Source organism: Chanodichthys erythropterus, chromosome 3 (genome assembly GCF_024489055.1).
Source record: "Chanodichthys erythropterus isolate Z2021 chromosome 3, ASM2448905v1, whole genome shotgun sequence".
Classification (NCBI taxonomy): Eukaryota; Metazoa; Chordata; class Actinopteri; order Cypriniformes; family Xenocyprididae; genus Chanodichthys; species Chanodichthys erythropterus.
Window position 1 is genome coordinate 22,698,092 of NC_090223.1, and position 13,009 is coordinate 22,711,100.

Genomic DNA, 13,009 nt, shown 5'->3' on the forward strand with positions numbered 1-13,009 from the left:
AAAAGGATGCCATTGAACATGCGTGGACGTCTGGTGAACTGAATGGCATAGCCGAGTCAGACCCAAAGAGCCAGTGTGACACAAACACTGAACCAGCTAATTAATATCCTCAGGAGCACTTGATAATTACAGACAGGTGTGTTGGATCAGGGTTGGATCTGAACTCAGCTGGTAGGCAGATCTCCAAGAACAGGATTGGGCACCCCTAGTCAAGGTGATTTTGCTGAAGTTCAAACTGAGCATCAGAATGTGGAAGAAACATGATTTAAGTGGCTTTGAACATGGCATGGTTGTTGGTGCCAGACGGACTGGTCTGAGTATTTCAGAAACTGACAATCTACTGGGATTTTCACGGAAAACTATTTTTAGGGTTTACTAAGAAATGATGTTTTATTAACAAAGTTTGAGAGCAAGATGTTCAAATGATGTTCAAATGATCCTCTGTGGACAAAAATGCCTTGATGATAGTAGCCAGACTGGTTTGAGCTGATAGAAAGGTAATAGTATCACATATAAGATAGTGTTACATCTGCAGAAGAGCATCTCTGAACGTTGAACCTTGAAGCAGATAGGCTACAGCAGCACAAGACTAAACCGTGTGCCACTTCTGCCAAGAACAGAAAACTGAGGCTACAATCGGCAAAATTGGACAACAGAAGATTGGAAAAAAGTTACCTGGTCTGACGCCACTTGATTTTTACTGCGACATTCAGATGGTAGGGTCTGAAAGCATGTATCCATGAACTGTTCAAGCTGGTGGTGTAATGGTGTGGGGGATATTTTCTTGGCACATTTTGGGCCCTTTAGTACCAATTAAGCATTGTTTAAATGCCACAGCCTACCTGAGTTTTGTTGCTGACAATGTCCATCCCTTTATGACCACAGTGTACCCATCTTCTGATGACTACTTACAGCAGGATCGCGTAAGCTCAAATCATTTCAAACTGGTTTCACTATTTCACTATACTCAAAGGGCCTCTACAGTTGCCAGATCTCGTTTGGGATGTGGTGGAATGGGATATGAGTATCATGGATGTGCAACTGACAAATCTGCATCAACTGGGTGATGCTATCATGTCAATAAGGGCCAAAAACTCTGAGGAGTGTTTCTAGCACCTCGTTGAATCTATGCCACTAAGAATTAAGGCAGTTCTGAAGGCAAAAGGGGGTCCAACCCAGTGCTAGCAAGGTATACCTTATAACATGGCTGATGGGTGTATATACATACGTATGTTTTTGGAGTTTTGCAAAAATGTTGCACGTTTTGTGTTGAAAATTACCATTTCAAACAGCCTTGTTTGCTTAAAATAAGTGCAGCATTTCCCATACCTTCTATCTGTTTACCACACATTTCTGAGGTTTCTGAAAAAAATGAGTGAAGAACTTTGTTATGGTTGATTGCATTCACCTGTCCTTTCTGCCTTCTCTCATTCTTACTCTGTGTGTCTCTAGCTCTGTCATATTTTTCCAGACTTGCTCTGGAATGCATCCCAGCTAATTGGCATGAATGAATGCAACCACCTTTCACTGTCGCTCACACTAGCTTACACCGTTTACATTTCATGTCAAACTGGCCATCTTTGGACTGTCGCCCCTAGCGGAAATGTGCTCATCCATCCGTGTGAGGGATGGTCGGCTCACCTTGGCATTAGTTTTGCCATCAGCAATCTTTCTTGTTGCAGTGAAATGTAATCGCAGTTGTCTTTGAGAAGCTGAAGCTATCCTCACAAGCAACGTCATGCCAAGAGGATGAAAGTAATTATACATTTCAAAAAATACATGTTAAGAAAAATAGGCTGTAATGATGCTGAAAATTCAGCTTTGCCATCAGTAATGGAATAAATTACATTTGAAGATATATCACAATAGAAAAAGTAATTTTAAATGGTAGTAATATTTCACAGTATTACTGTTTTTACAGAATTTTTGATCAAATAAATGCCAAACATTTTAACGGTAGTGCGTTCCCATGGAGTTGAACTTGTGACATTGGTGTTGCTATCATGCTTTACCAGTGAGCTGGAGGCACACATTTCTAGCGTTCTTGTATATAACCAAGTGGGATAGTAAATAAACAATCATTGGAAGCTAAGCGGGTAAGAATCTAACCTGATCTGACACTCCCTTTTTTTAAGATCTTATCACCATTTATTTATTAAATTATTCAAGCTCAGACTTTCAAGGCGCACACAGATTTAGGTGCACTGAATAAGAAATACTTGATGACTTCAGTGGTGGAGTGATTCTGTATAGTCCCAATAAAGTACAACAGATATGATGAGTCATATGCATGATTATATCCTTAGATGTATCTAGTTATTTGAATTTAGCATTGTTTTTCCTTGCATTGCGTGACCTTCTCAGAAAATACCTCCATTTTTTGGTCACAACCCCTCAAGAAACATTAGTTTAAAGGAGGAATGAGTTGCTCTGCCATAGTCCTCTACCTTTACTAAAGGAAAATTCCATTCAGAATCGCTTTCAGCACTGGTTCGTGCTAAGGGGAGATACATTATATGGTTACTGGGAAGATAACATTGCTTGGTATGTACAGCTGAATAGCTGGCTGCTTAACTTGATAAATCCATTATTTATGTTCTGAGGCGCTTGTATGCCAGCTTCTGAAAACTTCATTGGAGAGACAAGATGCAGTGTCACCCTAAACTATGCTTCTCTCCAAAACATTTGGGAACAAATGGGACCTTCCTCACTGCCCAAAATAAGAATGGAAGTTCAAGAGTCCCCAGGCAATTCGACGTGGTTTACATAAGTGTATGTGAGAGCATCTGGCAGGGCATATGGGAGCATGTCTCTAATAGAGTAGAAGTGTGATTCAGGGAAACACAAAATGAGAAAGACAGAAGAGGAGAAACCACTTACAAAGAAAATACCAAATGAAACAAAACAGAAAGCAATTGTATTATTCCACAGAAGTGGAACTGAGAGATCCATATGGGAATTTCCAGTCGATGCTACAGGAGCACTGGGCATGTCAGAGAGATTAAAGCCCTGAAAACTCCTCTTTACATGTCAGAATGCAGGGTGATTTACATAGACTTCTGGATCACAAGGAGTGCTTATACAGAACCTTTAGCCTAGTAAAAGGTTGTTGATTAGGGGTGTGCTATTACAGTTATGATCTGGTGGACAAAACATAGACTCACATTGAAGTGTACAAGGGTAACCTGCAATTGTTGCCTTAAAGTGTGATTTCTACCTGATTTATCTTATTAAAAATTGTTTTGTTGCTTTAAATTAACATATATAAATTACCATTTTTAGGTTACCACTTTTTTTCAGTATTATACCTTTGTAAAAAATGAAGTACACTTTAGCATACTAACTACAGAAATATATACTTTAAATGATCATGTTTTCAGACAATTGAACGACAATTGAACAAATTGAACGATTAATTTTAGAATATATTATAGTTAAAATTTATATTAAATGCAATTAGCTGCTGAACTTTAGAGTGCTTTTTTGAAACACTAAAGTAAGAGTTAAGTACACACACACACACACACACACACACACATATATATATATATATATATATGTGTAATTTCATAATTACTTCTATTTAAATTAGGTTAAAATGTACTGACAAGCATTTTTGGTAAGCTAAATTATATTGTAATGTCATTTCTGTTGACAACTGAAAAGCATATGTCATATTTAAATGCATGTAATTTGTATTTACACATTTATAATGATGTTGCAATTTGGCACATTTAAAATTAACGAACTTTAAATGTAATACAGAATAACACTACAGTTAAAATATAATCAAGTACGTTACATGTGCTTTAGTATGTTGGTCAAAACATCAAAATAACTGTAAAGCATGCCAAAAGATTATTAAAACACTGAATAAAAAGGTACTTTAAAGTAATACTTTCAATTTGACATTAGTAAAAAGTGTACTTTAAAAAAAAGACTAAAAAAAAACTCTACTCTTTTTTTTTTTTTTAAAGAAAATGTACTTTGTTTTTAAATACACTCATGATTCAGTGATATTATATAATCAGCAAGTAGCTTTTTTAAAAAAAAAAAAAAACCTTTAAAGATTTAAAGTACACTGCTTGTCTACTTTTCTTATTTCTCTTAACCGCTATAGTCAACATCATTTTTTTCTGTTTCTCGTTCCACTGGTCATTTAGGGCGATTTCTTTGGGTCCTTGTCATTCCAGAAGATCCTGCTCTCAACCCTTGATCATGATCTTACATTATTCCATAAATAATGTATATGGAGTGTAAAAGCTATATATAGTAAAAAGCTATTTCTTATTCCTGACATCCAGTATAGTGCAAGTATAAAAGACTTAGCTTTATTCACTGATGATTTCCAAACCTTTCTTAACTGCATGCAGTGATTTCAATGTATTAATAAACACATATTGGTCAATCTCATTGAAAGAGATGAAAACTTTTTTGTACTTTGCACAATGAAAATGAGGCCTGTTGTTTTGCATGGCCACATCATTTTAATAACAACTAATTAGACTCTTGCTACCATATTGTGTATAGATTTGTTTTAACAGTCTTTGCAAACAATTTTGGAGATTTTGCTCTTTTCACATTCAAGAGCTGTACCTGTCTATAGCCTAGATGGAAAATAGCTGCAGGGAACTGACTTTCCTTAAAGGGATTTTGTTCATACTCACAGTCACAGTCTGGGCAAGTCACACCATGTTTGATGAAGACCAGTATCATCAGACACTGGAACATGGGATTACTATGGTATTTTGTTTAAAACAAGCACTGTTTAAAAAAATGATGTGTCATCTGACACAGACACAGGCTGCTTGCAGCTCGGGAGCTTTGCTGTTCAATAACAGTGATGTTTTGCTCTCTACATACAGACAGAGGAAATAAACAAGAGCAAGGCACTATTAATGGGAACACTATGTTTCCCAGGGAATGCACATACTGGATAAATGTGAACATTAAAAACACTAGTGCTGCATCTGAATATGCCTGCTTTCATTCTAGTAGATGAAAAAAGATGTCCAAATTCATAGTATTCATAATCAAAAAGTACCCGGATAACCTACTACTTTTACTTAGAGATTCTGAATTGTGTATCTGATGTACACTTTATCCCATGAGGCCACCGGGAGAGTAAGTTTCAAACTAAATGTAGTACCTACTAAACAGTATGCGATTTTGGACAGATTTTGGACAATGCCTCTGCCAAATGCAGGGACCCAGGTTCAGATCCCAAACGTAATAATAAAATAATCCAAGCAAAACTGCATCCAAACTTAACAGCCTGTGACAGCCCAAGTGATGCAAGAGGTATCAACCTGCATTACTTCTAGCTTTCTTTCCAGTAATGCTGGCTGAAGGCACTGGATAAATCAAAGAACATTATTCTCAGAGCACTGCTATGTTGACCATGTTTGAACTGAATGAAGTTCATCACTCTTATTTCTAAATCTAATCTAAAGTAATTTTTGCTTATTAGTATGGTTGAATTAGATCAGGTCAAGAGCAAGGACTTTTGTTAATAAAGTGAGATTAAATACATAAAGTATATTTGTGTAATTTAATACGGTTAATTAGTACAGGGGACAGTTGAAGTGTCAGTCAATGGGAAAACAAAGTAACTTGTGTTACTTATTTGAAAAAGTAACTAGATATTTTAAAAGTAATGCATTACTTTAGTAGTTACTTGAAAAAAGTAATCTGATTGATTAATCAACGTTACTTGTAATGCGTTACCCCCAACACTTGAGCTTATTTTTGGGGGTATTTGCAGGCCACTTCATTTTGGAAGCCACTGTTTAATTTTGAAGCACTGTTCAATAAAAAATTGGGGGAAGTGAAACACTGTACCCTGTGCATTTTAATCTCTTTTATCTGATAGTCTACCCAGTAAATGGTAGGGTAGCACACATCCCTTCTGTCACAATCATTGTGCATTTGGTGTCCAAATCCTCTCGTCCTGGCACATTCCTGGAGTGATTAGGATGATTTGATAGTGCTTTAGTACTGTGATACTCTTACCCCATTCTGTGTTGCTGTTTCTCTGTGAAAATTAAAGCTGAAGTGTGTCATTTTTTAATGTTAAAATACTGTATCAGTATACTGTAAATATTCCATTCAGATTTTTTTCTGAAAAGTATAAATACTGACTTTCTCTATAAAAACATTACTTTATTTGTTTGATTGAACATCGGGCTCAACCAATAGTGTGAGTTTGAGGTGAGACTACCTGTTTTCACCTTTAAAGGGTTAGTTCACCCAAAAATGAAAATTCTGTCATTTATTACTCACCCTCATGCCGTTCCACAACTGTAAGACCTTCGTTAATCTTCAGAACACAAATTAAGATATTTTGGTTGAAATCCTTTATAATATTAATATTGAACCACTGTATTCACATGAACTAATTTGAATATGTTTTTAGTACCTTTATAGATCTTGAGAGAGGAAATGTCACTGGATTGTAGGATTTGATATGGAGTCCTCACTGAGCCATCGGATTTCAACTAAAATATCTTAATTTGTGTTCCGAAGATTATCAAAGGTCTTAAGGGTGTGGAACGGCATAAGGGTGAGTAATTAATGACAACATGTTCATTTTTGGGTGAACTAACCCTTTAACTTTTCTTTTACAAAAGATTATTTTTATATTCTCAGCAGCAAAGGCAAAAACCCAATAAGATATTTGGATTATCACATAAAATAAGCTCTGTGACCAACAAAAGTTTATGATTCTCACACCTTTTGTCCATCATGATAATCTTCTCAAACTAAAGTTAAAAGAGTTAAAAGAGAACGACACTCTGTCAAAGCATCCTATGAATTTCTTTATAGTGTTTGCAGAGCAGTGCCATATTAATATTCCTCAAACATTCAGGATAGGATTTGTTCTGAACAGCTCCATAAACTTTTGCAATTAAATTTAGCCCTGTACCTATTTGCTGGAATAGGCCACCAAAGCAGTCAGGCACGTCGAAAGAGAGAGACCTGAAAGTGAACAAGAATGATTTGTTTAAAACCTATACCTAAATCTTTAACACCTTGCATGCACTGGTACAGTATTCCCCTCATGAAATGCAAATCTAGTTCAACATGCCACTGTGGGGAAAAGAGCAACTGAGGCTAGATGAATTCAGAAAGGTCTTACACTTTATCCTCACAAGCCCTGGACCTTTGTAATATAGACTATTCTAACATCCCCATGGTTTACCTTTAGCAGTGCAGCCCATCTGTTCTTATAAGACCATAAGCTTGTGCAATATGTTTTTGAAGCTTCTCCTGTTGGTAACCCCAGAGGATATCTGAGTTCATCCTTACAATCCACAGCCATGCAGATTTCTCTGCTGGATACAGAAAAAACCTTTAGATAACATGCTGTGTGCTTGATAATCTGTTGTTTTTGTCTCTATAGTGGATCACTGGGATAAAACACCCTGTCGTCCCTTATTTCTTGTCAATTTAAGTGTAGTAAAAGTCCCAACATGCATACAATGTCAAAGTGACCTGGATGGGAGCGCTAGCTGACCAGAGATGCAGTTGTAAAAAGGTGCTCTCTGGATCAATTTGTTTCTTATGTATGTTCAACAGCATGTGTCCGAGTCATTTGAGGTTTTGTGATGAGTAATCAGCAGGTGAAGAACGACTCAAGTTTAGGGAAGAAACGAGAGCGCCTGGGAGTCTGAGCTGAGCTCAAAAGGTCACAAGAGCCGTCGGGGCTGCAGGTCTTGTTCCCTGTTTTCATTACCAGATCAACTGCCGAAGGCTTTTTTCTGGCACTCTGTCCAGGGCACGACTGAATTAAAGTCACTAAATCCAAGGAGACCAGAGGGGAATGATTTTTTTTTAGACCACTGGAGAAACACACACACACACACAAACACATTGCAGCTTATTCCTCTAAGCTGTTACTACTACTGCCATCCTATTGCCATTCTGCACATTTTTGCTTCTTTTGCTTCTATAAACTTTTGAATGATAGTGTATAAATACATAATACAAACTTTATTTATAAGTCTGAGTTTGGTTATTTATAGTCATAAAGTATTCCAACTGCTTAGTAGTAGGTTGAGAAACAACTTTTGGGAGCTACATTGCAAAAAAAAAAAAAAAAAAAAAAATAGAAACACAAGTCAGATGAAAATGTAGAAGATCAGATTTGACAAATCAGAACAGGATGCAAACTGTGTACCCAAAGCCAAGAAGTCTCTCTGAAGTTGAAATCTTGGCTGCCTCTAAAAGCTTAAGACAAGCTCACACTTCAGGACTGTGTGATTCAGTGTGGCGCCAGGTTTTGTGTCATCTGTCGTTGTCTTGTTGTAGCAGCTCACATACTATACACAAATCAATGCTGAAAAGCAGTGTTGGGGTAACGCATTAAAGTAACTTGAGTTATGTAATCAGATTACTTTTTCAAATAAGTAACATGTTAATTTTTTCACATTTATTGACTGACAGCTCCCCTGTCCCCATGCTGAGACAAATAAAGTGCAGAGGTGTTGTGTGTGCGGTGTGTGAACATGATGGTTATTGTAGTTCTAGGCTAACTGTGAACATCCATTTACTCATCTGACATGCGCAAAAATATTCAATATTCCTCAAAATTAATAAAAACAGTGAAATGGAATATCAGAATTGTATGCAAACCTGTAATAATTAACTATATTAAATTACATAAATATACTTTATGTATTTAATCTCACTTTATGAACCAATGTATTTGCTGCTGACCTTCAATGATCTAATTCAACCATACTAATAAGAAAAATTAATAGCAGCACAGCTGAAAGGTTTGTTTTAGCTGCGCCCTCTACTGTACAGGGGTAAATATGCATTTCCTTCAGCCTGAAGTGTTTTCTTTTAACTTCTGGTGTGAAAGGGCCTTTACATTTGCCAAAAATAAAACTTTTTTGTTGTTTTTAAAAAACAAACAAGCAAACCCAGCCCAGGTGGGAAAAAAGTAATGCAAAAGTAACGTAATGTATTACTTTTCATAAAAAGTAACTAAGTAATGCAATTAGTTACTTTTCAGGGAGTAACCCAATATTGTAATGCATTACTTTTAAAAGTAACTTTCCCCAACACTGCTGACAAGGTGCTCAAACCACAAGACATTTGGTCAAGAGGCAGTCCTGACCAACAAATTAAAAGTGGAAAATTGTTGGTCAAAATCATATATTTATGCATTTAAACATACATTAAACTGACCACCAACTGCAACCTCTAGATGCCATTTTATTTATTACTTAATTTATTTATTTATTTATTTATTTGGTTAAACTGTCACAGAATCAAACAGGATTGAATGGAAGCTTCTTTCCACCAATGAATAAAAAATTTAATAAAAGGTAATTGTGACTTTTTATCTCAATTCTGACAATTGCGAGTTTACAGCTTGGAATTCTGACTTTTTTCCTCAGATGTAAGTTGCAAGTTATAAAGTCATAATTGCGTGAAGTGCAAGATATAAACTCGCAATTCTGAGAAATAAAGTTAGAATTGTGAGAAAAAAACTTGCAATTGCGAGTTATAAAGTCCTGTTCTGAGGGAAAAAAGATTTTTTTCTTAGAATTGTGAGTTTATAGGTCAGAATTGTGAGATAAAAAGTTGCAATTATCTTTTTATTTATTTATTTTATTCTGTGGCAGAAACAAGCTCACATAGAATTGTGGGTTATATAGGGAGCAAAAGATAAATCTATGCTGCCTTCACAAATCAATCAACTGAAGGTGTCTCAGTAGACAGGATGTGACACGATCATTGGATTCGGACGTGCCTTGATGCCTTCCTACCTCTGTAAAGATGACTCAATATTCTACCCTTTCCTGTGGTTCTGGAAAATCTTCCTGGCATTTGACAAGGGATCTGTAATCTTTGAGTAAATCCAGCCCTGCTCGCTCTGAGTGTTGAGTGTAACTGTGCGCTCCTTTGTGCTTTTTTGGGAGGATATTGTTAAGCGAGCTCGTAGAGAACTTTCTTCCACTCAGAACCTTATTGTGACTATGATGTGCCCTTAAAAACTAGCAACAACTTCTTGTGGCTTTAAGTTTGCTGCTTCCTCTAAGTAGTGTTAATGTTAATTAAATGTGCCATTTTCACACCATTCGTCATGTCTTATGATGAACTGGGAGTTAACTGTCACATCACAAATTCTCAGTAAAGTACCTCTCTATATAAATTGACACTAATACAATATCCTTTCACTCTCTCTTTTCCCATCTGTTCTCCTCGCTCTTTGTCGGACTCTTTAATTCACATTTCATGCATCCATATTTTACTTAATTGTGCACAAAAATCACCAGAGACTGTTAAGTGAGGCTAATGGAGGCTATGTTAAATATTGATGACTTGGGCTAAATACAGCCTTATGCAAACCCTGTGTGTGTCTGCCTAATGCAATTACATCGTTGAAAATATAGAAATATGGAATAATCCATGTTCTCTTTATCATATAGCATTCATTCAGGGCATTAGCAAGCACATTACATATTATCAGCACTATTTGCACACAGAATTATGGCAGAACTAATTCTGTTTCTCAACAAGATGCTTTGACGTTTCGCCTGTGTCTGTGTATCCTGCAAAACAACAAGTCACAGAGATTCATCATAATATCAAAGGCTTATTTTTTAACTTAATGCCTATAGAATATTTCTAATGAACAATATGAATTCAATTTAAAGCTTCAGAAAAATACTTTATACCTCCAGATGTTCAGCATATGGGATCATGTGAAAAGTAAAAATCCTTGGAACAATCTGCAGGCAGACAGAAATCCCAGAAAATCACGGCAAATGGGCTGTTAATGGATTCTTGCAGACAAATGACAGAGCTTTTCCAAATCTTAAGAACATACCTTTATATAAAACCATTTATTACATGCAGCTACATTGTCTGATGCAAAGCCTTTTGTACTTTCTGGACAACTTTGGCACTTTGTATTGCAGCATTTTTTCATGTTATTGTTATGAACACAAAAGAAGTTTTAAAGAATGTTTCGACTGTTTTTGTCCATATAATAAAAGTGAATCGAGGCCAAAACAACATTAGACCCCATTGACTCTCATTTTAAAACTTTTTTTTTTGTTGTTCATCAGAAGAAAAGCCAAGTCAAGTATATTAAGGCAGTTTATATGGTCAGTTATGATCAGTTTTCTTGTGAATTTAATGAATGTGCTGATCTTAATTACTTGAAATTAATCTCTGATGTGATGCAATTGAATAATCAGAGGATATCCCAGAAATGAACTCAGTATTCAAACATTTATTCGCTTAGTAAATCAAAGTACAAGGCATGAATATGGATATATGAATGCATGGCAGGTTCAAACGCCAGTTCTCTGTTTGCCACTAATGATTTATGAAACACTATTGTTGTGTAGTTGTTGAAGGGTGACACATTGCAGAGGTGAGTGTCAGGCATTCAGCTGTCCTGGTCGTCATCCAGACACTCGTAAACACCAGGGTAAGGGTCTCTAAAAATGTATTAACTGTGTCTGTGTTAGGTATGGGTGGTTTGCTCTTGTTAATTTAGGCTTGAATGACACATGCACAAAAAGTATTGCTTTGTTAGAATTAAAGATAATTTTATACATACATAATTTTGACCATACAAGTGTGTAAAAACCTTTTCTTCATTGAACTAAATATGAAATATCTAAAATGTACTATATATTAAAATACACCTATTTTTGAATGTACAGCACTGGAAAAAAAAACAAAAACAAACACCTCACTATGTATTTCAAAATATGAGTATGGGCATGTTTACCATCAGACGCCCATGGAAGTTGAAGAATAAATTAAAAAAAAAAAAAAATCATATTGTCTAACTAAATATAGATTCATGCATTTAGCCATAGGCCTTTTAAAGATGCACTATGCAGAAATTTTCAGTGACTGTTTGTAAACACAACATTAAAACTTGGCCCTTCCCTGACATGATATCAGTTGCACATGGAGCCCAACTGACTCAAGAGACTACCTGGGGGAAGATGAGTCATGAGCTATTTGGCAATTTTATTTATTTATTTACTTATTTATTTATTTATTTTCAAATATTGTGTTTATCATGCATAACTTTCATTTTATATATATATATATATATATATATATATATATATATATATATATATATATATATATATATATATATATATATATATATATCGTCTGGTGTGTGAACCCCTTTAGATGACTGGCTGTTATTTATGAGTATAGTCTAGAGTATAGAGTAGTATAGAGTATAGTTTAGTCACCTACAGTCTAGCTTGCTAATAATTTTGTCACATTGTCGACGAAGAATTCATACAATTTTGTTCACACTTTTTTGTACAATGTGCTTTTTTTCTTTCTTTTTTTTTCTAAAAATTGGATGTTTTCATATGACCGAATACATATGAATTTGGCACCAAATCACCAGATTGGGTTGGTACAAACCATTCCAAGTCCATATTTCTCAACACAGTTTACTAATTGTACTCAACTACGCTGTAACTGCTTTAATGGCTTTGTAGTAGTGGCACCAAATTTGGCAAAGGTGGCACAGAAGCGCTTCAAAAATGGCATTTAGACTGTTTAATGCTGTTCAGAGGGGGCATAAATGTATTTACACTCAATTACAACTTTATACCTTGATACTAGGGCCTGAAGTCTTTACACTGAATTTTTAATGCTTTTTTCTACACACCTATTCTTCAGTGAGGTAAATAATGCTAGCTCATCCATATGTTTCTAATATCATGTTATGCCAATAAACTTTAGTCTGGCAACTTTTACTTTTCGGTGTGTACATCTGGCAGCAGTGTAGTGAAAAAAGAACAGCTGACCCAAATTGGCATGAAACGGCATGGTTCCACAATGAAAACCTTTTGGCAAGATGATGGAAAAGCAGCTATTAATTCAGTTTGCACATCGTGTGAAATATTGATGACTCATTTTAACACAAGTAGTTTCATGGGATTTTTAATGGTGTTTCCTCTGCCCTCTAAATCATGCCTCCATGCCATGCCTTCAGATGGTA

The 13,009-nt window shown here is 35.6% G+C and overlaps 1 protein-coding gene across 8 annotated transcripts in view; it reads left to right on the forward strand.

Annotated features, from left to right (window-relative positions):
- Positions 1 to 13,009, forward strand: part of gcgra (glucagon receptor a) — an 81,192-nt gene that overhangs the window by 19,001 nt on the left and 49,182 nt on the right. The window contains exon 2 of one of the 8 annotated variants that reach the window (XM_067381393.1): positions 6,416 to 6,562. The exons of 6 other annotated variants lie outside the window; for them this stretch is intronic. The gene's annotated coding sequence lies outside the window, so the exon portion shown is untranslated. The remainder of the gene's footprint in view (positions 1 to 6,415; positions 6,563 to 13,009) is intronic. One more of the 8 variants, XM_067381394.1, reaches the window with a different exon arrangement.